Below are 22,744 nucleotides of genomic sequence, written 5' to 3' on the forward strand. Positions count from 1 at the left end.
GCTTCCAATATAGGCTGTCACCGCCTTTTAATCAGACCAGGCAGCTTTGCCAGCCCGGATTGATTTCCTGTATGCTTTGAAGTCGGCAGCCAAGGGACGAATTCAAAAAGCAGCTTCTCTCATCTTTTCAGCTCTAGAGAACCAGGACGAACTCATATTCAGGGCAGAGGTGGAGATTGACGCTGAATGTATGCTTATCCCAATTGAGGTGAACTTATGCGTACAGACAGGAAGATATACTGATCAAGTATCGGCCGGAACCAAACAAGGCTTTCGGTTATCCAACGAGTCACAGAGCCGAGTACCTCTGAGATATTTTAACTTTACTCAGTTTGGCGGGTTTCACTTTGCTCTGGGATTTGGATGCTGAGGGAACATCGGCGTAAAATCACTCGTTTTAACGTGAAATACGTCTGTTTTCTCACATGTCGAGCGGCTGTTAGAAGCGGAAATTTGAGTAAAACATGGCGGGGCTCGTCCGGGATTTGGCCCGTGACTCTCGCATTTCAAATGTGATCATTCCGAAGGGAGAATTATAACCGTGGACCAACGAGCCGCCGACAGTGAAAAGCGCAGCTCTCAGATTCTGACGGTGGTGAGAAATGATATTATGGCCCATCGTGCATGTGCTGTCTCTCAGATACCTATCTAATTAGTGCCCCTCGCCATTGTACTGCAACTGTTCTCCTTTTGACGAATATATTATTAATTTGAGACATGACATGAGGAAAGTACAGCATCCCTGTAAGTAAAAGGGGAATTTGGCGATTCGGTTCAATGTGAATGTCAAAAAGTGTTTAAGCTGCAAGCCAACGACGACGAGAATAGGATTCGAACCCATGCGTGCAGAGCACAATGGATTAGCAGTCCATCGCCTTAACCTCTCGGCCACCTCGTCTCTGCTATAAGATATCGTCAGCCATTCAATCTCCTGCTTTTTGTATCCAAACAGAAATAATGTGCAAGAAAGTCCACTTCACAGCTTGCTCTGCCCGTGCATGCAGATCGACAATGATGAAAACTTGCCATGAGATTCTTTGAGCAAACAGCCTTCCTTCACTTCAGGTGAGTGACTGGAAGAGATGGTTGGTTTCTCGGCAGAATCACAAGAAAGAATATAAAATGTCTCGTAGCGAGCTAAGTTGACCGCGGCAGGACTCAAACCTGCAATCTTCTGATAACTTTGCGGTTGTCATCGAAGTCAGACGCCTTATCCATTAGGCCACGCGGCCGCTGCCAGCAACATTCATTGTGTTGTTGTATATATTGCGAGCAAATTCGGGGCAACTGCAATATCAAGGAGTGGATTTAGGAAAGATGAGCATATTTCGAGTGAATGAACAGATGCACTGCGATCTGGGTGCGCACCGGCGCAGGCAACCCCAATGTAAATTGGAACACTATAGTTTAACAATTCGGTCATTGCAGCTGAAATCATACTCCTTCTCAAACAATACAGGATGACCCGGGTTTATGAGAAAATCCGTTTTAAAGGGAAAGATTATGAACCGGAACTGACAACCAGCCCATTTAAACAGACACAGAATGATCCGGGATTGCAAGGACATCCCTTTTACCCAGATGCAGAATGACCCTTGACTGACAGCAGTTCCCGTTTAAAAGAATAAAGTGAGATTTCGATCATCCCTGAAGGCAATTGTGCAGTGGGGCTCAGGACCACGCGGCGCAGAGACTGTTATTGAAGCCACAGGTGATAGACAAGGAGGGAGGGAAGGACGTAAAACCAGCCCAGTCTGAAACACACAAACAAACTAATATTCCTTAACCTCCAAAGGCAGGTTTTGAAATTTCAAATTGGAAATCCGGGACAGACAGCACATCCCTTTGAAACAGACACAGAATGATGAGGGTCTGATAGCACACCATTTTACAGAGACAGAGAATGATCTTGAACAGACAGCAAATCCCCTTAAAAGGGACACGGAAATAGAATGAATAAAAACAGATAAATATGTAAAACTCGGCAGGTCGTGCAGATTTTGTGGAGGAAGAATCCGGTTTCACGTTCTGTCGGATAATAATTCCGATATTTCAGGAAAAAGTTAAAGATTACATATGTTTTCAACAAAAATAGCGCCTGGAAAAAATACGCAGCGAGAAATGTCAAATGGGAACGTTTGTGATGCAGCGGAACGAAGGAGTGATTAAATAATACATGGCACAATGGAGAAAGGCAAAGTGGGTGGTAATCGGGCAATAACGTAACAAAGGATGGTCCAGAGGAAGTGTTAGTGGGAATAGCAGAACCATTAACAGACAATAGGAGCGGTGCTTATCATCCGATACGTTGAACCTAATGTTGAGGCCAGAAGACGAGAACATGCTTACAATATAGGCTGTCACCGCCTTTTAATCAGACCAGGCAGCTTTGCCAGCCCGGATTGATTTCCTGTATGCTTTGAAGTCGGCAGCCAAGGGACGAATTCAAAAAGCAGCTTCTCTCATCTTTTCAGCTCTAGAGAACCAGGACGCACTCATATTCAGGGCAGAGGTGGAGATTGACGCTGAATGTATGCTTATCCCAATTGAGGTGAACTTATGCGTACAGACAGGAAGATATACTGATCAAGTATCGGCCGGAACCAAACAAGGCTTTCGGTTATCCAACGAGTCACAGAGCCGAGTACCTCTGAGATATTTTAACTTTACTCAGTTTGGCGGGTTTCACTTTGCTCTGGGATTTGGATGCTGAGGGAACATCGGCGTAAAATCACACGTTTTAACGTGAAAAACGTCTGTTTTCGCACATGTCGAGCGGCTGTTAGAAGCGGAAATTTGAGTAAAACATGGCGGGGCTCGTCCGGGATTTGGCCCGTGACTCTCGCATTTCAAATGTGATCATTCCGAAGGGATAAGCATAATCGTGGACCAACGAGCCGCCGACAGTGAAAAGCGCAGCTCTCAGATTCTGACGGTGGTGAGAAATGATATTATGGCACATCGTGCATGTGCTGTCTCTCAGATACCTATCTAATTAGTGCCCCTCGCCATTGTACTGCAACTGTTCTCCTTTTGACGAATATATTATTAATTTGAGACATGACATGAGGAAAGTACAGCATCCCTGTAAGTAAAAGGGGAATTTGGCGATTCGGTTCAATGTGAATGTCAAAAAGTGTTTAAGCTGCAAGCCAACGACGACGAGAATGGGATTCGAACCCATGCGTGCAGAGCACAATGGATTAGCAGTCCATCGCCTTAACCTCTCGGCCACCTCGTCTCTGCTATAAGATATCGTCAGCCATTCAATCTCCTGCTTTTTGTATCCAAACAGAAATAATGTGCAAGAAAGTCCACTTCACAGCTTGCTCTGCCCGTGCATGCAGATCGACAATGATGAAAACTTGCCATGAGATTCTTTGAGCAAACAGCCTTCCTTCACTTCAGGTGAGTGACTGGAAGAGATGGTTGGTTTCTCGGCAGAATCACAACAAAGAATATAAAATGTCTCGTAGCGAGCTAAGTTGACCGCGGCAGGACTCGAACCTGCAATCTTCTGATAACTTTGCGGTTGTCATCGAAGTCAGACGCCTTATCCATTAGGCCACGCGGCCGCTGCCAGCAACATTCATTGTGTTGTTGTATATATTGCGAGCAAATTCGGGGCAACTGCAATATCAAGGAGTGGATTTAGGAAAAGATGAGCATATTTCGAGTGAATGAACAGATGCACTGCGATCTGGGTGCGCACCGGCGCAGGCAACCCCAATGTAAATTGGAACACTATAGTTTAACAATTCGGTCATTGCAGCTGAAATCATACTCCTTCTCAAACAATACAGGATGACCCGGGTTTATGAGAAAATCCGTTTTAAAGGGAAAGATTATGAACCGGAACTGACAACCAGCCCATTTAAACAGACACAGAATGATCCGGGATTGCAAGGACATCCCTTTTACCCAGATGCAGAATGACCCTTGACTGACAGCAGTTCCCGTTTAAAAGAATAAAGTGAGATTTCGATCATCCCTGAAGGCAATTGTGCAGTGGGGCTCAGGACCACGCGGCGCAGAGACTGTTATTGAAGCCACAGGTGATAGACAAGGAGGGAGGGAAGGACGTAAAACCAGCCCAGTCTGAAACACACAAACAAACTAATATTCCTTAACCTCCAAAGGCAGGTTTTGAAATTTCAAATTGGAAATCCGGGACAGACAGCACATCCCTTTGAAACAGACACAGAATGATGAGGGTCTGATAGCACACCATTTTACAGAGACAGAGAATGATCTTGAACAGACAGCAAATCCCCTTAAAAGGGACACGGAAATAGAATGAATAAAAACAGATAAATATGTAAAACTCGGCAGGTCGTGCAGATTTTGTGGAGGAAGAATCCGGTTTCACGTTCTGTCGGATAATAATTCCGATATTTCAGGAAAAAGTTAAAGATTACATATGTTTTCAACAAAAATAGCGCCTGGAAAAAATACGCAGCGAGAAATGTCAAATGGGAACGTTTGTGATGCAGCGGAACGAAGGAGTGATTAAATAATACATGGCACAATGGAGAAAGGCAAAGTGGGTGGTAATCGGGCAATAACGTAACAAAGGATGGTCCAGAGGAAGTGTTAGTGGGAATAGCAGAACCATTAACAGACAATAGGAGCGGTGCTTATCATCCGATACGTTGAACCTAATGTTGAGGCCAGAAGACGAGAACATGCTTACAATATAGGCTGTCACCGCCTTTTAATCAGACCAGGCAGCTTTGCCAGCCCGGATTGATTTCCTGTATGCTTTGAAGTCGGCAGCCAAGGGACGAATTCAAAAAGCAGCTTCTCTCATCTTTTCAGCTCTAGAGAACCAGGACGCACTCATATTCAGGGCAGAGGTGGAGATTGACGCTGAATGTATGCTTATCCCAATTGAGGTGAACTTTGCGTACAGACAGGAAGATATACTGATCAAGTATCGGCCGGAACCAAACAAGGCTTTCGGTTATCCAACGAGTCACAGAGCCGAGTACCTCTGAGATATTTTAACTTTACTCAGTTTGGCGGGTTTCACTTTGCTCTGGGATTTGGATGCTGAGGGAACATCGGCGTAAAATCACACGTTTTAACGTGAAAAACGTCTGTTTTCTCACATGTCGAGCGGCTGTTAGAAGCGGAAATTTGAGTAAAACATGGCGGGGCTCGTCCGGGATTTGGCCCGTGACTCTCGCATTTCAAATGTGATCATTCCGAAGGGATAATCATAATCGTGGACCAACGAGCCGCCGACAGTGAAAAGCGCAGCTCTCAGATTCTGACGGTGGTGAGAAATGATATTATGGCACATCGTGCATGTGCTGTCTCTCAGATACCTATCTAATTAGTGCCCCTCGCCGTTGTACTGCAACTGTTCTCCTTTTGACGAATATATTATTAATTTGAGACATGACATGAGGAAAGTACAGCATCCCTGTAAGTAAAAGGGGAATTTGGCGATTCGGTTCAATGTGAATGTCAAAAAGTGTTTAAGCTGCAAGCCAACGACGACGAGAATGGGATTCGAACCCATGCGTGCAGAGCACAATGGATTAGCAGTCCATCGCCTTAACCTCTCGGCCACCTCGTCTCTGCTATAAGATATCGTCAGCCATTCAATCTCCTGCTTTTTGTATCCAAACAGAAATAATGTGCAAGAAAGTCCACTTCACAGCTTGCTCTGCCCGTGCATGCAGATCGACAATGATGAAAACTTGCCATGAGATTCTTTGAGCAAACAGCCTTCCTTCACTTCAGGTGAGTGACTGGAAGAGATGGTTGGTTTCTCGGCAGAATCACAACAAAGAATATAAAATGTCTCGTAGCGAGCTAAGTTGACCGCGGCAGGACTCGAACCTGCAATCTTCTGATAACTTTGCGGTTGTCATCGAAGTCAGACGCCTTATCCATTAGGCCACGCGGCAGCTGCCAACAACATTCATTGTGTTGTTGTATATATTGCGAGCAAATTCGGGGCAACTGCAATATCAAGAAGTGGATTTAGGAAAAGATGAGCATATTTCGAGTGAATGAACAGATGCACTGCGATCTGGGTGCGCACCGGCGCAGGCAACCCCAATGTAAATTGGAACACTATAGTTTAACAATTCGGTCATTGCAGCTGAAATCATACTCCTTCTCAAACAATACAGGATGACCCGGGTTTATGAGAAAATCCGTTTTAAAGGGAAAGATTATGAACCGGAACTGGCAACCAGCCCATTTAAACAGACACAGAATGATCCGGGATTGCAAGGTTATCCCTTTTACCCAGATGCAGAATGACCCTTGATTGACAGCAGTTCCCGTTTAAAAGAATAAAGTGAGATTTCGATCATCCCTGAAGGCAATTGTGCAGTGGGGCTCAGGACCACGCGGCGCAGAGACTGTTATTGAAGCCACAGGTGATAGACAAGGAGGGAGGGAAGGACGTAAAACCAGCCCAGTCTGAAACACACAAACAAACTAATATTCCTTAACCTCCAAAGGCAGGTTTTGAAATTTCAAATTGGAAATCCGGGACAGACAGCACATCCCTTTGAAACAGACACAGAATGATGAGGGTCTGATAGCACACCATTTTACAGAGACAGAGAATGATCTTGAACAGACAGCAAATCCCCTTAAAAGGGACACGGAAATAGAATGAATAAAAACAGATAAATATGTAAAACTCGGCAGGTCGTGCAGATTTTGTGGATGAAGAATCCGGTTTCACGTTCTGTCGGATAATAATTCCGATATTTCAGGAAAAAGTTAAAGATTACAGACGTTTTCAACAAAAATAGCGCCTGGAAAAAATACGCAGCGAGAAATGTCAAATGGGAACGTTTGTGATGCAGCGGAACGAAGGAGTGATTAAATAATACATGGCACAATGGAGAAAGGCAAAGTGGGTGGTAATCGGGCAATAACGGAACAAAGGATGGTCCAGAGGAAGTGTTAGTGGGAATAGCAGAACCATTACCAGACAATGGGAGCGGTGCTTATCATCCGATACGTTGAACCTAATGTTGAGGCCAGAAGACGAGAACATGCTTACAATATAGGCTGTCACCGCCTTTTAATCAGACCAGGCAGCTTTGCCAGCCCGGATTGATTTCCTGTATGCTTTGAAGTCGGCAGCCAAGGGACGAATTCAAAAAGCAGCTTCTCTCATCTTTTCAGCTCTAGAGAACCAGGACGAACTCATATTCAGGGCAGAGGTGGAGATTGACGCTGAATGTATGCTTATCCCAATTGAGGTGAACTTATGCGTACAGACAGGAAGATATACTGATCAAGTATTGGCCGGAACCAAACAAGGCTTTCGGTTATCCAACGAGTCACAGAGCCGAGTACCTCTGAGATATTTTAACTTTACTCAGTTTGGCGGGTTTCACTTTGCTCTGGGATTTGGATGCTGAGGGAACATCGGCGTAAAATCACACGTTTTAACGTGAAATACGTCTGTTTTCTCACATGTCGAGCGGCTGTTAGAAGCGGAAATTTGAGTAAAACATGGCGGGGCTCGTCCGGGATTTGGCCCGTGACTCTCGCATTTCAAATGTGATCATTCCGAAGGGAGAATTATAACCGTGGACCAACGAGCCGCCGACAGTGAAAAGCGCAGCTCTCAGATTCTGACGGTGGTGAGAAATGATATTATGGCCCATCGTGCATGTGCTGTCTCTCAGATACCTATCTAATTAGTGCCCCTCGCCATTGTACTGCAACTGTTCTCCTTTTGACGAATATATTATTAATTTGAGACATGACATGAGGAAAGTACAGCATCCCTGTAAGTAAAAGGGGAATTTGGCGATTCGGTTCAATGTGAATGTCAAAAAGTGTTTAAGCTGCAAGCCAACGACGACGAGAATGGGATTCGAACCCATGCGTGCAGAGCACAATGGATTAGCAGTCCATCGCCTTAACCTCTCGGCCACCTCGTCTCTGCTATAAGATATCGTCAGCCATTCAATCTCCTGCTTTTTGTATCCAAACAGAAATAATGTGCAAGAAAGTCCACTTCACAGCTTGCTCTGCCCGTGCATGCAGATCGACAATGATGAAAACTTGCCATGAGATTCTTTGAGCAAACAGCCTTCCTTCACTTCAGGTGAGTGACTGGAAGAGATGGTTGGTTTCTCGGCAGAATCACAAGAAAGAATATAAAATGTCTCGTAGCGAGCTAAGTTGACCGCGGCAGGACTCGAACCTGCAATCTTCTGATAACTTTGCGGTTGTCATCGAAGTCAGACGCCTTATCCATTAGGCCACGCGGCCGCTGCCAGCAACATTCATTGTGTTGTTGTATATATTGCGAGCAAATTCGGGGCAACTGCAATATCAAGGAGTGGATTTAGGAAAAGATGAGCATATTTCGAGTGAATGAACAGATGCACTGCGATCTGGGTGCGCACCGGCGCAGGCAACCCCAATGTAAATTGGAACACTATAGTTTAACAATTCGGTCATTGCAGCTGAAATCATACTCCTTCTCAAACAATACAGGATGACCCGGGTTTATGAGAAAATCCGTTTTAAAGGGAAAGATTATGAACCGGAACTGACAACCAGCCCATTTAAACAGACACAGAATGATCCGGGATTGCAAGGACATCCCTTTTACCCAGATGCAGAATGACCCTTGACTGACAGCAGTTCCCGTTTAAAAGAATAAAGTGAGATTTCGATCATCCCTGAAGGCAATTGTGCAGTGGGGCTCAGGACCACGCGGCGCAGAGACTGTTATTGAAGCCACAGGTGATAGACAAGGAGGGAGGGAAGGACGTAAAACCAGCCCAGTCTGAAACACACAAACAAACTAATATTCCTTAACCTCCAAAGGCAGGTTTTGAAATTTCAAATTGGAAATCCGGGACAGACAGCACATCCCTTTGAAACAGACACAGAATGATGAGGGTCTGATAGCACACCATTTTACAGAGACAGAGAATGATCTTGAACAGACAGCAAATCCCCTTAAAAGGGACACGGAAATAGAATGAATAAAAACAGATAAATATGTAAAACTCGGCAGGTCGTGCAGATTTTGTGGAGGAAGAATCCGGTTTCACGTTCTGTCGGATAATAATTCCGATATTTCAGGAAAAAGTTAAAGATTACATATGTTTTCAACAAAAATAGCGCCTGGAAAAAATACGCAGCGAGAAATGTCAAATGGGAACGTTTGTGATGCAGCGGAACGAAGGAGTGATTAAATAATACATGGCACAATGGAGAAAGGCAAAGTGGGTGGTAATCGGGCAATAACGTAACAAAGGATGGTCCAGAGGAAGTGTTAGTGGGAATAGCAGAACCATTAACAGACAATAGGAGCGGTGCTTATCATCCGATACGTTGAACCTAATGTTGAGGCCAGAAGACGAGAACATGCTTACAATATAGGCTGTCACCGCCTTTTAATCAGACCAGGCAGCTTTGCCAGCCCGGATTGATTTCCTGTATGCTTTGAAGTCGGCAGCCAAGGGACGAATTCAAAAAGCAGCTTCTCTCATCTTTTCAGCTCTAGAGAACCAGGACGCACTCATATTCAGGGCAGAGGTGGAGATTGACGCTGAATGTATGCTTATCCCAATTGAGGTGAACTTATGCGTACAGACAGGAAGATATACTGATCAAGTATCGGCCGGAACCAAACAAGGCTTTCGGTTATCCAACGAGTCACAGAGCCGAGTACCTCTGAGATATTTTAACTTTACTCAGTTTGGCGGGTTTCACTTTGCTCTGGGATTTGGATGCTGAGGGAACATCGGCGTAAAATCACACGTTTTAACGTGAAAAACGTCTGTTTTCTCACATGTGAGCGGCTGTTAGAAGCGGAAATTTGAGTAAAACATGGCGGGGCTCGTCCGGGATTTGGCCCGTGACTCTCGCATTTCAAATGTGATCATTCCGAAGGGATAATCATAATCGTGGACCAACGAGCCGCCGACAGTGAAAAGCGCAGCTCTCAGATTCTGACGGTGGTGAGAAATGATATTATGGCACATCGTGCATGTGCTGTCTCTCAGATACCTATCTAATTAGTGCCCCTCGCCATTGTACTGCAACTGTTCTCCTTTTGACGAATATATTATTAATTTGAGACATGACATGAGGAAAGTACAGCATCCCTGTAAGTAAAAGGGGAATTTGGCGATTCGGTTCAATGTGAATGTCAAAAAGTGTTTAAGCTGCAAGCCAACGACGACGAGAATGGGATTCGAACCCATGCGTGCAGAGCACAATGGATTAGCAGTCCATCGCCTTAACCTCTCGGCCACCTCGTCTCTGCTATAAGATATCGTCAGCCATTCAATCTCCTGCTTTTTGTATCCAAACAGAAATAATGTGCAAGAAAGTCCACTTCACAGCTTGCTCTGCCCGTGCATGCAGATCGACAATGATGAAAACTTGCCATGAGATTCTTTGAGCAAACAGCCTTCCTTCACTTCAGGTGAGTGACTGGAAGAGATGGTTGGTTTCTCGGCAGAATCACAACAAAGAATATAAAATGTCTCGTAGCGAGCTAAGTTGACCGCGGCAGGACTCGAACCTGCAATCTTCTGATAACTTTGCGGTTGTCATCGAAGTCAGACGCCTTATCCATTAGGCCACGCGGCAGCTGCCAGCAACATTCATTGTGTTGTTGTATATATTGCGAGCAAATTCGGGGCAACTGCAATATCAAGAAGTGGATTTAGGAAAAGATGAGCATATTTCGAGTGAATGAACAGATGCACTGCGATCTGGGTGCGCACCGGCGCAGGCAACCCCAATGTAAATTGGAACACTATAGTTTAACAATTCGGTCATTGCAGCTGAAATCATACTCCTTCTCAAACAATACAGGATGACCCGGGTTTATGAGAAAATCCGTTTTAAAGGGAAAGATTATGAACCGGAACTGGCAACCAGCCCATTTAAACAGACACAGAATGATCCGGGATTGCAAGGTTATCCCTTTTACCCAGATGCAGAATGACCCTTGATTGACAGCAGTTCCCGTTTAAAAGAATAAAGTGAGATTTCGATCATCCCTGAAGGCAATTGTGCAGTGGGGCTCAGGACCACGCGGCGCAGAGACTGTTATTGAAGCCACAGGTGATAGACAAGGAGGGAGGGAAGGACGTAAAACCAGCCCAGTCTGAAACACACAAACAAACTAATATTCCTTAACCTCCAAAGGCAGGTTTTGAAATTTCAAATTGGAAATCCGGGACAGACAGCACATCCCTTTGAAACAGACACAGAATGATGAGGGTCTGATAGCACACCATTTTACAGAGACAGAGAATGATCTTGAACAGACAGCAAATCCCCTTAAAAGGGACACGGAAATAGAATGAATAAAAACAGATAAATATGTAAAACTCGGCAGGTCGTGCAGATTTTGTGGATGAAGAATCCGGTTTCACGTTCTGTCGGATAATAATTCCGATATTTCAGGAAAAAGTTAAAGATTACAGACGTTTTCAACAAAAATAGCGCCTGGAAAAAATACGCAGCGAGAAATGTCAAATGGGAACGTTTGTGATGCAGCGGAACGAAGGAGTGATTAAATAATACATGGCACAATGGAGAAAGGCAAAGTGGGTGGTAATCGGGCAATAACGGAACAAAGGATGGTCCAGAGGAAGTGTTAGTGGGAATAGCAGAACCATTACCAGACAATGGGAGCGGTGCTTATCATCCGATACGTTGAACCTAATGTTGAGGCCAGAAGACGAGAACATGCTTACAATATAGGCTGTCACCGCCTTTTAATCAGACCAGGCAGCTTTGCCAGCCCGGATTGATTTCCTGTATGCTTTGAAGTCGGCAGCCAAGGGACGAATTCAAAAAGCAGCTTCTCTCATCTTTTCAGCTCTAGAGAACCAGGACGAACTCATATTCAGGGCAGAGGTGGAGATTGACGCTGAATGTATGCTTATCCCAATTGAGGTGAACTTATGCGTACAGACAGGAAGATATACTGATCAAGTATCGGCCGGAACCAAACAAGGCTTTCGGTTATCCAACGAGTCACAGAGCCGAGTACCTCTGAGATATTTTAACTTTACTCAGTTTGGCGGGTTTCACTTTGCTCTGGGATTTGGATGCTGAGGGAACATCGGCGTAAAATCACACGTTTTAACGTGAAATACGTCTGTTTTCTCACATGTCGAGCGGCTGTTAGAAGCGGAAATTTGAGTAAAACATGGCGGGGCTCGTCCGGGATTTGGCCCGTGACTCTCGCATTTCAAATGTGATCATTCCGAAGGGAGAATTATAACCGTGGACCAACGAGCCGCCGACAGTGAAAAGCGCAGCTCTCAGATTCTGACGGTGGTGAGAAATGATATTATGGCCCATCGTGCATGTGCTGTCTCTCAGATACCTATCTAATTAGTGCCCCTCGCCATTGTACTGCAACTGTTCTCCTTTTGACGAATATATTATTAATTTGAGACATGACATGAGGAAAGTACAGCATCCCTGTAAGTAAAAGGGGAATTTGGCGATTCGGTTCAATGTGAATGTCAAAAAGTGTTTAAGCTGCAAGCCAACGACGACGAGAATGGGATTCGAAGCCATGCGTGCAGAGCACAATGGATTAGCAGTCCATCGCCTTAACCTCTCGGCCACCTCGTCTCTGCTATAAGATATCGTCAGCCATTCAATCTCCTGCTTTTTGTATCCAAACAGAAATAATGTGCAAGAAAGTCCACTTCACAGCTTGCTCTGCCCGTGCATGCAGATCGACAATGATGAAAACTTGCCATGAGATTCTTTGAGCAAACAGCCTTCCTTCACTTCAGGTGAGTGACTGGAAGAGATGGTTGGTTTCTCGGCAGAATCACAAGAAAGAATATAAAATGTCTCGTAGCGAGCTAAGTTGACCGCGGCAGGACTCGAACCTGCAATCTTCTGATAACTTTGCGGTTGTCATCGAAGTCAGACGCCTTATCCATTAGGCCACGCGGCCGCTGCCAGCAACATTCATTGTGTTGTTGTATATATTGCGAGCAAATTCGGGGCAACTGCAATATCAAGGAGTGGATTTAGGAAAAGATGAGCATATTTCGAGTGAATGAACAGATGCACTGCGATCTGGGTGCGCACCGGCGCAGGCAACCCCAATGTAAATTGGAACACTATAGTTTAACAATTCGGTCATTGCAGCTGAAATCATACTCCTTCTCAAACAATACAGGATGACCCGGGTTTATGAGAAAATCCGTTTTAAAGGGAAAGATTATGAACCGGAACTGACAACCAGCCCATTTAAACAGACACAGAATGATCCGGGATTGCAAGGACATCCCTTTTACCCAGATGCAGAATGACCCTTGACTGACAGCAGTTCCCGTTTAAAAGAATAAAGTGAGATTTCGATCATCCCTGAAGGCAATTGTGCAGTGGGGCTCAGGACCACGCGGCGCAGAGACTGTTATTGAAGCCACAGGTGATAGACAAGGAGGGAGGGAAGGACGTAAAACCAGCCCAGTCTGAAACACACAAACAAACTAATATTCCTTAACCTCCAAAGGCAGGTTTTGAAATTTCAAATTGGAAATCCGGGACAGACAGCACATCCCTTTGAAACAGACACAGAATGATGAGGGTCTGATAGCACACCATTTTACAGAGACAGAGAATGATCTTGAACAGACAGCAAATCCCCTTAAAAGGGACACGGAAATAGAATGAATAAAAACAGATAAATATGTAAAACTCGGCAGGTCGTGCAGATTTTGTGGAGGAAGAATCCGGTTTCACGTTCTGTCGGATAATAATTCCGATATTTCAGGAAAAAGTTAAAGATTACATATGTTTTCAACAAAAATAGCGCCTGGAAAAAATACGCAGCGAGAAATGTCAAATGGGAACGTTTGTGATGCAGCGGAACGAAGGAGTGATTAAATAATACATGGCACAATGGAGAAAGGCAAAGTGGGTGGTAATCGGGCAATAACGTAACAAAGGATGGTCCAGAGGAAGTGTTAGTGGGAATAGCAGAACCATTAACAGACAATAGGAGCGGTGCTTATCATCCGATACGTTGAACCTAATGTTGAGGCCAGAAGACGAGAACATGCTTACAATATAGGCTGTCACCGCCTTTTAATCAGACCAGGCAGCTTTGCCAGCCCGGATTGATTTCCTGTATGCTTTGAAGTCGGCAGCCAAGGGACGAATTCAAAAAGCAGCTTCTCTCATCTTTTCAGCTCTAGAGAACCAGGACGCACTCATATTCAGGGCAGAGGTGGAGATTGACGCTGAATGTATGCTTATCCCAATTGAGGTGAACTTATGCGTACAGACAGGAAGATATACTGATCAAGTATCGGCCGGAACCAAACAAGGCTTTCGGTTATCCAACGAGTCACAGAGCCGAGTACCTCTGAGATATTTTAACTTTACTCAGTTTGGCGGGTTTCACTTTGCTCTGGGATTTGGATGCTGAGGGAACATCGGCGTAAAATCACACGTTTTAACGTGAAAAACGTCTGTTTTCTCACATGTCGAGCGGCTGTTAGAAGCGGAAATTTGAGTAAAACATGGCGGGGCTCGTCCGGGATTTGGCCCGTGACTCTCGCATTTCAAATGTGATCATTCCGAAGGGATAATCATAATCGTGGACCAACGAGCCGCCGACAGTGAAAAGCGCAGCTCTCAGATTCTGACGGTGGTGAGAAATGATATTATGGCACATCGTGCATGTGCTGTCTCTCAGATACCTATCTAATTAGTGCCCCTCGCCATTGTACTGCAACTGTTCTCCTTTTGACGAATATATTATTAATTTGAGACATGACATGAGGAAAGTACAGCATCCCTGTAAGTAAAAGGGGAATTTGGCGATTCGGTTCAATGTGAATGTCAAAAAGTGTTTAAGCTGCAAGCCAACGACGACGAGAATGGGATTCGAACCCATGCGTGCAGAGCACAATGGATTAGCAGTCCATCGCCTTAACCTCTCGGCCACCTCGTCTCTGCTATAAGATATCGTCAGCCATTCAATCTCCTGCTTTTTGTATCCAAACAGAAATAATGTGCAAGAAAGTCCACTTCACAGCTTGCTCTGCCCGTGCATGCAGATCGACAATGATGAAAACTTGCCATGAGATTCTTTGAGCAAACAGCCTTCCTTCACTTCAGGTGAGTGACTGGAAGAGATGGTTGGTTTCTCGGCAGAATCACAACAAAGAATATAAAATGTCTCGTAGCGAGCTAAGTTGACCGCGGCAGGACTCGAACCTGCAATCTTCTGATAACTTTGCGGTTGTCATCGAAGTCAGACGCCTTATCCATTAGGCCACGCGGCAGCTGCCAGCAACATTCATTGTGTTGTTGTATATATTGCGAGCAAATTCGGGGCAACTGCAATATCAAGAAGTGGATTTAGGAAAAGATGAGCATATTTCGAGTGAATGAACAGATGCACTGCGATCTGGGTGCGCACCGGCGCAGGCAACCCCAATGTAAATTGGAACACTATAGTTTAACAATTCGGTCATTGCAGCTGAAATCATACTCCTTCTCAAACAATACAGGATGACCCGGGTTTATGAGAAAATCCGTTTTAAAGGGAAAGATTATGAACCGGAACTGGCAACCAGCCCATTTAAACAGACACAGAATGATCCGGGATTGCAAGGTTATCCCTTTTACCCAGATGCAGAATGACCCTTGATTGACAGCAGTTCCCGTTTAAAAGAATAAAGTGAGATTTCGATCATCCCTGAAGGCAATTGTGCAGTGGGGCTCAGGACCACGCGGCGCAGAGACTGTTATTGAAGCCACAGGTGATAGACAAGGAGGGAGGGAAGGACGTAAAACCAGCCCAGTCTGAAACACACAAACAAACTAATATTCCTTAACCTCCAAAGGCAGGTTTTGAAATTTCAAATTGGAAATCCGGGACAGACAGCACATCCCTTTGAAACAGACACAGAATGATGAGGGTCTGATAGCACACCATTTTACAGAGACAGAGAATGATCTTGAACAGACAGCAAATCCCCTTAAAAGGGACACGGAAATAGAATGAATAAAAACAGATAAATATGTAAAACTCGGCAGGTCGTGCAGATTTTGTGGATAAAGAATCCGGTTTCACGTTCTGTCGGATAATAATTCCGATATTTCAGGAAAAAGTTAAAGATTACAGACGTTTTCAACAAAAATAGCGCCTGGAAAAAATACGCAGCGAGAAATGTCAAATGGGAACGTTTGTGATGCAGCGGAACGAAGGAGTGATTAAATAATACATGGCACAATGGAGAAAGGCAAAGTGGGTGGTAATCGGGCAATAACGGAACAAAGGATGGTCCAGAGGAAGTGTTAGTGGGAATAGCAGAACCATTACCAGACAATGGGAGCGGTGCTTATCATCCGATACGTTGAACCTAATGTTGAGGCCAGAAGACGAGAACATGCTTACAATATAGGCTGTCACCGCCTTTTAATCAGACCAGGCAGCTTTGCCAGCCCGGATTGATTTCCTGTATGCTTTGAAGTCGGCAGCCAAGGGACGAATTCAAAAAGCAGCTTCTCTCATCTTTTCAGCTCTAGAGAACCAGGACGAACTCATATTCAGGGCAGAGGTGGAGATTGACGCTGAATGTATGCTTATCCCAATTGAGGTGAACTTATGCGTACAGACAGGAAGATATACTGATCAAGTATCGGCCGGAACCAAACAAGGCTTTCGGTTATCCAACGAGTCACAGAGCCGAGTACCTCTGAGATATTTTAACTTTACTCAGTTTGGCGGGTTTCACTTTGCTCTGGGATTTGGATGCTGAGGGAACATCGGCGTAAAATCACACGTTTTAACGTGAAATACGTCTGTTTTCTCACATGTCGAGCGGCTGTTAGAAGCGGAAATTTGAGTAAAACATGGCGGGGCTCGTCCGGGATTTGGCCCGTGACTCTCGCATTTCAAATGTGATCATTCCGAAGGGAGAATTATAACCGTGGACCAACGAGCCGCCGACAGTGAAAAGCGCAGCTCTCAGATTCTGACGGTGGTGAGAAATGATATTATGGCCCATCGTGCATGTGCTGTCTCTCAGATACCTATCTAATTAGTGCCCCTCGCCATTGTACTGCAACTGTTCTCCTTTTGACGAATATATTATTAATTTGAGACATGACATGAGGAAAGTACAGCATCCCTGTAAGTAAAAGGGGAATTTGGCGATTCGGTTCAATGTGAATGTCAAAAAGTGTTTAAGCTGCAAGCCAACGACGACGAGAATGGGATTCGAAGCCATGCGTGCAGAGCACAATGGATTAGCAGTCCATCGCCTTAACCTCTCGGCCACCTCGTCTCTGCTATAAGATATCGTCAGCCATTCAATCTCCTGCTTTTTGTATCCAAACAGAAATAATGTGCAAGAAAGTCCACTTCACAGCTTGCTCTGCCCGTGCATGCAGATCGACAATGATGAAAACTTGCCATGAGATTCTTTGAGCAAACAGCCTTCCTTCACTTCAGGTGAGTGACTGGAAGAGATGGTTGGTTTCTCGGCAGAATCACAAGAAAGAATATAAAATGTCTCGTAGCGAGCTAAGTTGACCGCGGCAGGACTCGAACCTGCAATCTTCTGATAACTTTGCGGTTGTCATCGAAGTCAGACGCCTTATCCATTAGGCCACGCGGCCGCTGCCACCAACATTCATTGTGTTGTTGTATATATTGCGAGCAAATTCGGGGCAACTGCAATATCAAGGAGTGGATTTAGGAAAAGATGAGCATATTTCGAGTGAATGAACAGATGCACTGCGATCTGGGTGCGCACCGGCGCAGGCAACCCCAATGTAAATTGGAACACTATAGTTTAACAATTCGGTCATTGCAGCTGAAATCATACTCCTTCTCAAACAATACAGGATGACCCGGGTTTATGAGAAAATCCGTTTTAAAGGGAAAGATTATGAACCGGAACTGACAACCAGCCCATTTAAACAGACACAGAATGATCCGGGATTGCAAGGACATCCCTTTTACCCAGATGCAGAATGACCCTTGACTGACAGCAGTTCCCGTTTAAAAGAATAAAGTGAGATTTCGATCATCCCTGAAGGCAATTGTGCAGTGGGGCTCAGGACCACGCGGCGCAGAGACTGTTATTGAAGCCACAGGTGATAGACAAGGAGGGAGGGAAGGACGTAAAACCAGCCCAGTCTGAAACACACAAACAAACTAATATTCCTTAACCTCCAAAGGCAGGTTTTGAAATTTCAAATTGGAAATCCGGGACAGACAGCACATCCCTTTGAAACAGACACAGAATGATGAGGGTCTGATAGCACACCATTTTACAGAGACAGAGAATGATCTTGAACAGACAGCAAATCCCCTTAAAAGGGACACGGAAATAGAATGAATAAAAACAGATAAATATGTAAAACTCGGCAGGTCGTGCAGATTTTGTGGAGGAAGAATCCGGTTTCACGTTCTGTCGGATAATAATTCCGATATTTCAGGAAAAAGTTAAAGATTACATATGTTTTCAACAAAAATAGCGCCTGGAAAAAATACGCAGCGAGAAATGTCAAATGGGAACGTTTGTGATGCAGCGGAACGAAGGAGTGATTAAATAATACATGGCACAATGGAGAAAGGCAAAGTGGGTGGTAATCGGGCAATAACGTAACAAAGGATGGTCCAGAGGAAGTGTTAGTGGGAATAGCAGAACCATTAACAGACAATAGGAGCGGTGCTTATCATCCGATACGTTGAACCTAATGTTGAGGCCAGAAGACGAGAACATGCTTACAATATAGGCTGTCACCGCCTTTTAATCAGACCAGGCAGCTTTGCCAGCCCGGATTGATTTCCTGTATGCTTTGAAGTCGGCAGCCAAGGGACGAATTCAAAAAGCAGCTTCTCTCATCTTTTCAGCTCTAGAGAACCAGGACGCACTCATATTCAGGGCAGAGGTGGAGATTGACGCTGAATGTATGCTTATCCCAATTGAGGTGAACTTATGCGTACAGACAGGAAGATATACTGATCAAGTATCGGCCGGAACCAAACAAGGCTTTCGGTTATCCAACGAGTCACAGAGCCGAGTACCTCTGAGATATTTTAACTTTACTCAGTTTGGCGGGTTTCACTTTGCTCTGGGATTTGGATGCTGAGGGAACATCGGCGTAAAATCACACGTTTTAACGTGAAAAACGTCTGTTTTCTCACATGTCGAGCGGCTGTTAGAAGCGGAAATTTGAGTAAAACATGGCGGGGCTCGTCCGGGATTTGGCCCGTGACTCTCGCATTTCAAATGTGATCATTCCGAAGGGATAATCATAATCGTGGACCAACGAGCCGCCGACAGTGAAAAGCGCAGCTCTCAGATTCTGACGGTGGTGAGAAATGATATTATGGCACATCGTGCATGTGCTGTCTCTCAGATACCTATCTAATTAGTGCCCCTCGCCATTGTACTGCAACTGTTCTCCTTTTGACGAATATATTATTAATTTGAGACATGACATGAGGAAAGTACAGCATCCCTGTAAGTAAAAGGGGAATTTGGCGATTCGGTTCAATGTGAATGTCAAAAAGTGTTTAAGCTGCAAGCCAACGACGACGAGAATGGGATTCGAACCCATGCGTGCAGAGCACAATGGATTAGCAGTCCATCGCCTTAACCTCTCGGCCACCTCGTCTCTGCTATAAGATATCGTCAGCCATTCAATCTCCTGCTTTTTGTATCCAAACAGAAATAATGTGCAAGAAAGTCCACTTCACAGCTTGCTCTGCCCGTGCATGCAGATCGACAATGATGAAAACTTGCCATGAGATTCTTTGAGCAAACAGCCTTCCTTCACTTCAGGTGAGTGACTGGAAGAGATGGTTGGTTTCTCGGCAGAATCACAACAAAGAATATAAAATGTCTCGTAGCGAGCTAAGTTGACCGCGGCAGGACTCGAACCTGCAATCTTCTGATAACTTTGCGGTTGTCATCGAAGTCAGACGCCTTATCCATTAGGCCACGCGGCAGCTGCCAGCAACATTCATTGTGTTGTTGTATATATTGCGAGCAAATTCGGGGCAACTGCAATATCAAGAAGTGGATTTAGGAAAAGATGAGCATATTTCGAGTGAATGAACAGATGCACTGCGATCTGGGTGCGCACCGGCGCAGGCAACCCCAATGTAAATTGGAACACTATAGTTTAACAATTCGGTCATTGCAGCTGAAATCATACTCCTTCTCAAACAATACAGGATGACCCGGGTTTATGAGAAAATCCGTTTTAAAGGGAAAGATTATGAACCGGAACTGGCAACCAGCCCATTTAAACAGACACAGAATGATCCGGGATTGCAAGGTTATCCCTTTTACCCAGATGCAGAATGACCCTTGATTGACAGCAGTTCCCGTTTAAAAGAATAAAGTGAGATTTCGATCATCCCTGAAGGCAATTGTGCAGTGGGGCTCAGGACCACGCGGCGCAGAGACTGTTATTGAAGCCACAGGTGATAGACAAGGAGGGAGGGAAGGACGTAAAACCAGCCCAGTCTGAAACACACAAACAAACTAATATTCCTTAACCTCCAAAGGCAGGTTTTGAAATTTCAAATTGGAAATCCGGGACAGACAGCACATCCCTTTGAAACAGACACAGAATGATGAGGGTCTGATAGCACACCATTTTACAGAGACAGAGAATGATCTTGAACAGACAGCAAATCCCCTTAAAAGGGACACGGAAATAGAATGAATAAAAACAGATAAATATGTAAAACTCGGCAGGTCGTGCAGATTTTGTGGATAAAGAATCCGGTTTCACGTTCTGTCGGATAATAATTCCGATATTTCAGGAAAAAGTTAAAGATTACAGACGTTTTCAACAAAAATAGCGCCTGGAAAAAATACGCAGCGAGAAATGTCAAATGGGAACGTTTGTGATGCAGCGGAACGAAGGAGTGATTAAATAATACATGGCACAATGGAGAAAGGCAAAGTGGGTGGTAATCGGGCAATAACGGAACAAAGGATGGTCCAGAGGAAGTGTTAGTGGGAATAGCAGAACCATTACCAGACAATGGGAGCGGTGCTTATCATCCGATACGTTGAACCTAATGTTGAGGCCAGAAGACGAGAACATGCTTACAATATAGGCTGTCACCGCCTTTTAATCAGACCAGGCAGCTTTGCCAGCCCGGATTGATTTCCTGTATGCTTTGAAGTCGGCAGCCAAGGGACGAATTCAAAAAGCAGCTTCTCTCATCTTTTCAGCTCTAGAGAACCAGGACGAACTCATATTCAGGGCAGAGGTGGAGATTGACGCTGAATGTATGCTTATCCCAATTGAGGTGAACTTATGCGTACAGACAGGAAGATATACTGATCAAGTATCGGCCGGAACCAAACAAGGCTTTCGGTTATCCAACGAGTCACAGAGCCGAGTACCTCTGAGATATTTTAACTTTACTCAGTTTGGCGGGTTTCACTTTGCTCTGGGATTTGGATGCTGAGGGAACATCGGCGTAAAATCACACGTTTTAACGTGAAATACGTCTGTTTTCTCACATGTCGAGCGGCTGTTAGAAGCGGAAATTTGAGTAAAACATGGCGGTGCTCGTCCGGGATTTGGCCCGTGACTCTCGCATTTCAAATGTGATCATTCCGAAGGGACAATTATAACCGTGGACCAACGAGCCGCCGACAGTGAAAAGCGCAGCTCTCAGATTCTGACGGTGGTGAGAAATGATATTATGGCCCATCGTGCATGTGCTGTCTCTCAGATACCTATCTAATTAGTGCCCCTCGCCATTGTACTGCAACTGTTCTCCTTTTGACGAATATATTATTAATTTGAGACATGACATGAGGAAAGTACAGCATCCCTGTAAGTAAAAGGGGAATTTGGCGATTCGGTTCAATGTGAATGTCAAAAAGTGTTTAAGCTGCAAGCCAACGACGACGAGAATGGGATTCGAAGCCATGCGTGCAGAGCACAATGGATTAGCAGTCCATCGCCTTAACCTCTCGGCCACCTCGTCTCTGCTATAAGATATCGTCAGCCATTCAATCTCCTGCTTTTTGTATCCAAACAGAAATAATGTGCAAGAAAGTCCACTTCACAGCTTGCTCTGCCCGTGCATGCAGATCGACAATGATGAAAACTTGCCATGAGATTCTTTGAGCAAACAGCCTTCCTTCACTTCAGGTGAGTGACTGGAAGAGATGGTTGGTTTCTCGGCAGAATCACAAGAAAGAATATAAAATGTCTCGTAGCGAGCTAAGTTGACCGCGGCAGGACTCGAACCTGCAATCTTCTGATAACTTTGCGGTTGTCATCGAAGTCAGACGCCTTATCCATTAGGCCACGCGGCCGCTGCCAGCAACATTCATTGTGTTGTTGTATATATTGCGAGCAAATTCGGGGCAACTGCAATATCAAGGAGTGGATTTAGGAAAAGATGAGCATATTTCGAGTGAATGAACAGATGCACTGCGATCTGGGTGCGCACCGGCGCAGGCAACCCCAATGTAAATTGGAACACTATAGTTTAACAATTCGGTCATTGCAGCTGAAATCATACTCCTTCTCAAACAATACAGGATGACCCGGGTTTATGAGAAAATCCGTTTTAAAGGGAAAGATTATGAACCGGAACTGACAACCAGCCCATTTAAACAGACACAGAATGATCCGGGATTGCAAGGACATCCCTTTTACCCAGATGCAGAATGACCCTTGACTGACAGCAGTTCCCGTTTAAAAGAATAAAGTGAGATTTCGATCATCCCTG

General features: G+C 44.8%; 20 non-coding genes across 20 annotated transcripts; all 20 read right to left on the reverse strand.

Moving 5' to 3' along the window:
- Positions 1–816: 816 nt before the first annotated feature.
- trnas-gcu (transfer RNA serine (anticodon GCU)) lies at positions 817–898 on the reverse strand. Its single transcript has one exon. It is a non-coding gene; the product is annotated as a tRNA-Ser (tRNA).
- A 245-nt stretch (positions 899–1,143) lies between these two features.
- On the reverse strand, positions 1,144–1,232 carry trnar-ucg (transfer RNA arginine (anticodon UCG)). The gene is given in 2 exon segments: positions 1,144–1,179; positions 1,196–1,232. It is a non-coding gene; the product is annotated as a tRNA-Arg (tRNA).
- A 1,927-nt stretch (positions 1,233–3,159) lies between these two features.
- On the reverse strand, positions 3,160–3,241 carry trnas-gcu (transfer RNA serine (anticodon GCU)). Its single transcript has one exon. It is a non-coding gene; the product is annotated as a tRNA-Ser (tRNA).
- A 245-nt stretch (positions 3,242–3,486) lies between these two features.
- trnar-ucg (transfer RNA arginine (anticodon UCG)) lies at positions 3,487–3,575 on the reverse strand. Its single transcript is given in 2 exon segments — positions 3,487–3,522; positions 3,539–3,575. It is a non-coding gene; the product is annotated as a tRNA-Arg (tRNA).
- A 1,927-nt stretch (positions 3,576–5,502) lies between these two features.
- On the reverse strand, positions 5,503–5,584 carry trnas-gcu (transfer RNA serine (anticodon GCU)). The gene has a single exon. It is a non-coding gene; the product is annotated as a tRNA-Ser (tRNA).
- A 244-nt stretch (positions 5,585–5,828) lies between these two features.
- On the reverse strand, positions 5,829–5,918 carry trnar-ucg (transfer RNA arginine (anticodon UCG)). Its single transcript is given in 2 exon segments — positions 5,829–5,865; positions 5,882–5,918. It is a non-coding gene; the product is annotated as a tRNA-Arg (tRNA).
- Positions 5,919–7,846: 1,928 nt separating this feature from the next.
- On the reverse strand, positions 7,847–7,928 carry trnas-gcu (transfer RNA serine (anticodon GCU)). Its single transcript has one exon. It is a non-coding gene; the product is annotated as a tRNA-Ser (tRNA).
- A 245-nt stretch (positions 7,929–8,173) lies between these two features.
- Positions 8,174–8,262, reverse strand: trnar-ucg (transfer RNA arginine (anticodon UCG)). Its single transcript is given in 2 exon segments — positions 8,174–8,209; positions 8,226–8,262. It is a non-coding gene; the product is annotated as a tRNA-Arg (tRNA).
- Positions 8,263–10,189: 1,927 nt separating this feature from the next.
- On the reverse strand, positions 10,190–10,271 carry trnas-gcu (transfer RNA serine (anticodon GCU)). The gene has a single exon. It is a non-coding gene; the product is annotated as a tRNA-Ser (tRNA).
- A 244-nt stretch (positions 10,272–10,515) lies between these two features.
- trnar-ucg (transfer RNA arginine (anticodon UCG)) lies at positions 10,516–10,605 on the reverse strand. The gene is given in 2 exon segments: positions 10,516–10,552; positions 10,569–10,605. It is a non-coding gene; the product is annotated as a tRNA-Arg (tRNA).
- A 1,928-nt stretch (positions 10,606–12,533) lies between these two features.
- On the reverse strand, positions 12,534–12,615 carry trnas-gcu (transfer RNA serine (anticodon GCU)). The gene has a single exon. It is a non-coding gene; the product is annotated as a tRNA-Ser (tRNA).
- Positions 12,616–12,860: 245 nt separating this feature from the next.
- trnar-ucg (transfer RNA arginine (anticodon UCG)) lies at positions 12,861–12,949 on the reverse strand. The gene is given in 2 exon segments: positions 12,861–12,896; positions 12,913–12,949. It is a non-coding gene; the product is annotated as a tRNA-Arg (tRNA).
- Positions 12,950–14,877: 1,928 nt separating this feature from the next.
- trnas-gcu (transfer RNA serine (anticodon GCU)) lies at positions 14,878–14,959 on the reverse strand. Its single transcript has one exon. It is a non-coding gene; the product is annotated as a tRNA-Ser (tRNA).
- A 244-nt stretch (positions 14,960–15,203) lies between these two features.
- trnar-ucg (transfer RNA arginine (anticodon UCG)) lies at positions 15,204–15,293 on the reverse strand. The gene is given in 2 exon segments: positions 15,204–15,240; positions 15,257–15,293. It is a non-coding gene; the product is annotated as a tRNA-Arg (tRNA).
- A 1,928-nt stretch (positions 15,294–17,221) lies between these two features.
- Positions 17,222–17,303, reverse strand: trnas-gcu (transfer RNA serine (anticodon GCU)). Its single transcript has one exon. It is a non-coding gene; the product is annotated as a tRNA-Ser (tRNA).
- Positions 17,304–17,548: 245 nt separating this feature from the next.
- On the reverse strand, positions 17,549–17,637 carry trnar-ucg (transfer RNA arginine (anticodon UCG)). The gene is given in 2 exon segments: positions 17,549–17,584; positions 17,601–17,637. It is a non-coding gene; the product is annotated as a tRNA-Arg (tRNA).
- Positions 17,638–19,565: 1,928 nt separating this feature from the next.
- Positions 19,566–19,647, reverse strand: trnas-gcu (transfer RNA serine (anticodon GCU)). The gene has a single exon. It is a non-coding gene; the product is annotated as a tRNA-Ser (tRNA).
- Positions 19,648–19,891: 244 nt separating this feature from the next.
- trnar-ucg (transfer RNA arginine (anticodon UCG)) lies at positions 19,892–19,981 on the reverse strand. Its single transcript is given in 2 exon segments — positions 19,892–19,928; positions 19,945–19,981. It is a non-coding gene; the product is annotated as a tRNA-Arg (tRNA).
- A 1,928-nt stretch (positions 19,982–21,909) lies between these two features.
- On the reverse strand, positions 21,910–21,991 carry trnas-gcu (transfer RNA serine (anticodon GCU)). The gene has a single exon. It is a non-coding gene; the product is annotated as a tRNA-Ser (tRNA).
- Positions 21,992–22,236: 245 nt separating this feature from the next.
- trnar-ucg (transfer RNA arginine (anticodon UCG)) lies at positions 22,237–22,325 on the reverse strand. Its single transcript is given in 2 exon segments — positions 22,237–22,272; positions 22,289–22,325. It is a non-coding gene; the product is annotated as a tRNA-Arg (tRNA).
- Positions 22,326–22,744: the final 419 nt, after the last annotated feature.

This window comes from Pristiophorus japonicus, unplaced genomic scaffold, assembly GCF_044704955.1.
Source record: "Pristiophorus japonicus isolate sPriJap1 unplaced genomic scaffold, sPriJap1.hap1 HAP1_SCAFFOLD_73, whole genome shotgun sequence".
NCBI classification, from domain to species: domain Eukaryota; kingdom Metazoa; phylum Chordata; class Chondrichthyes; family Pristiophoridae; genus Pristiophorus; species Pristiophorus japonicus.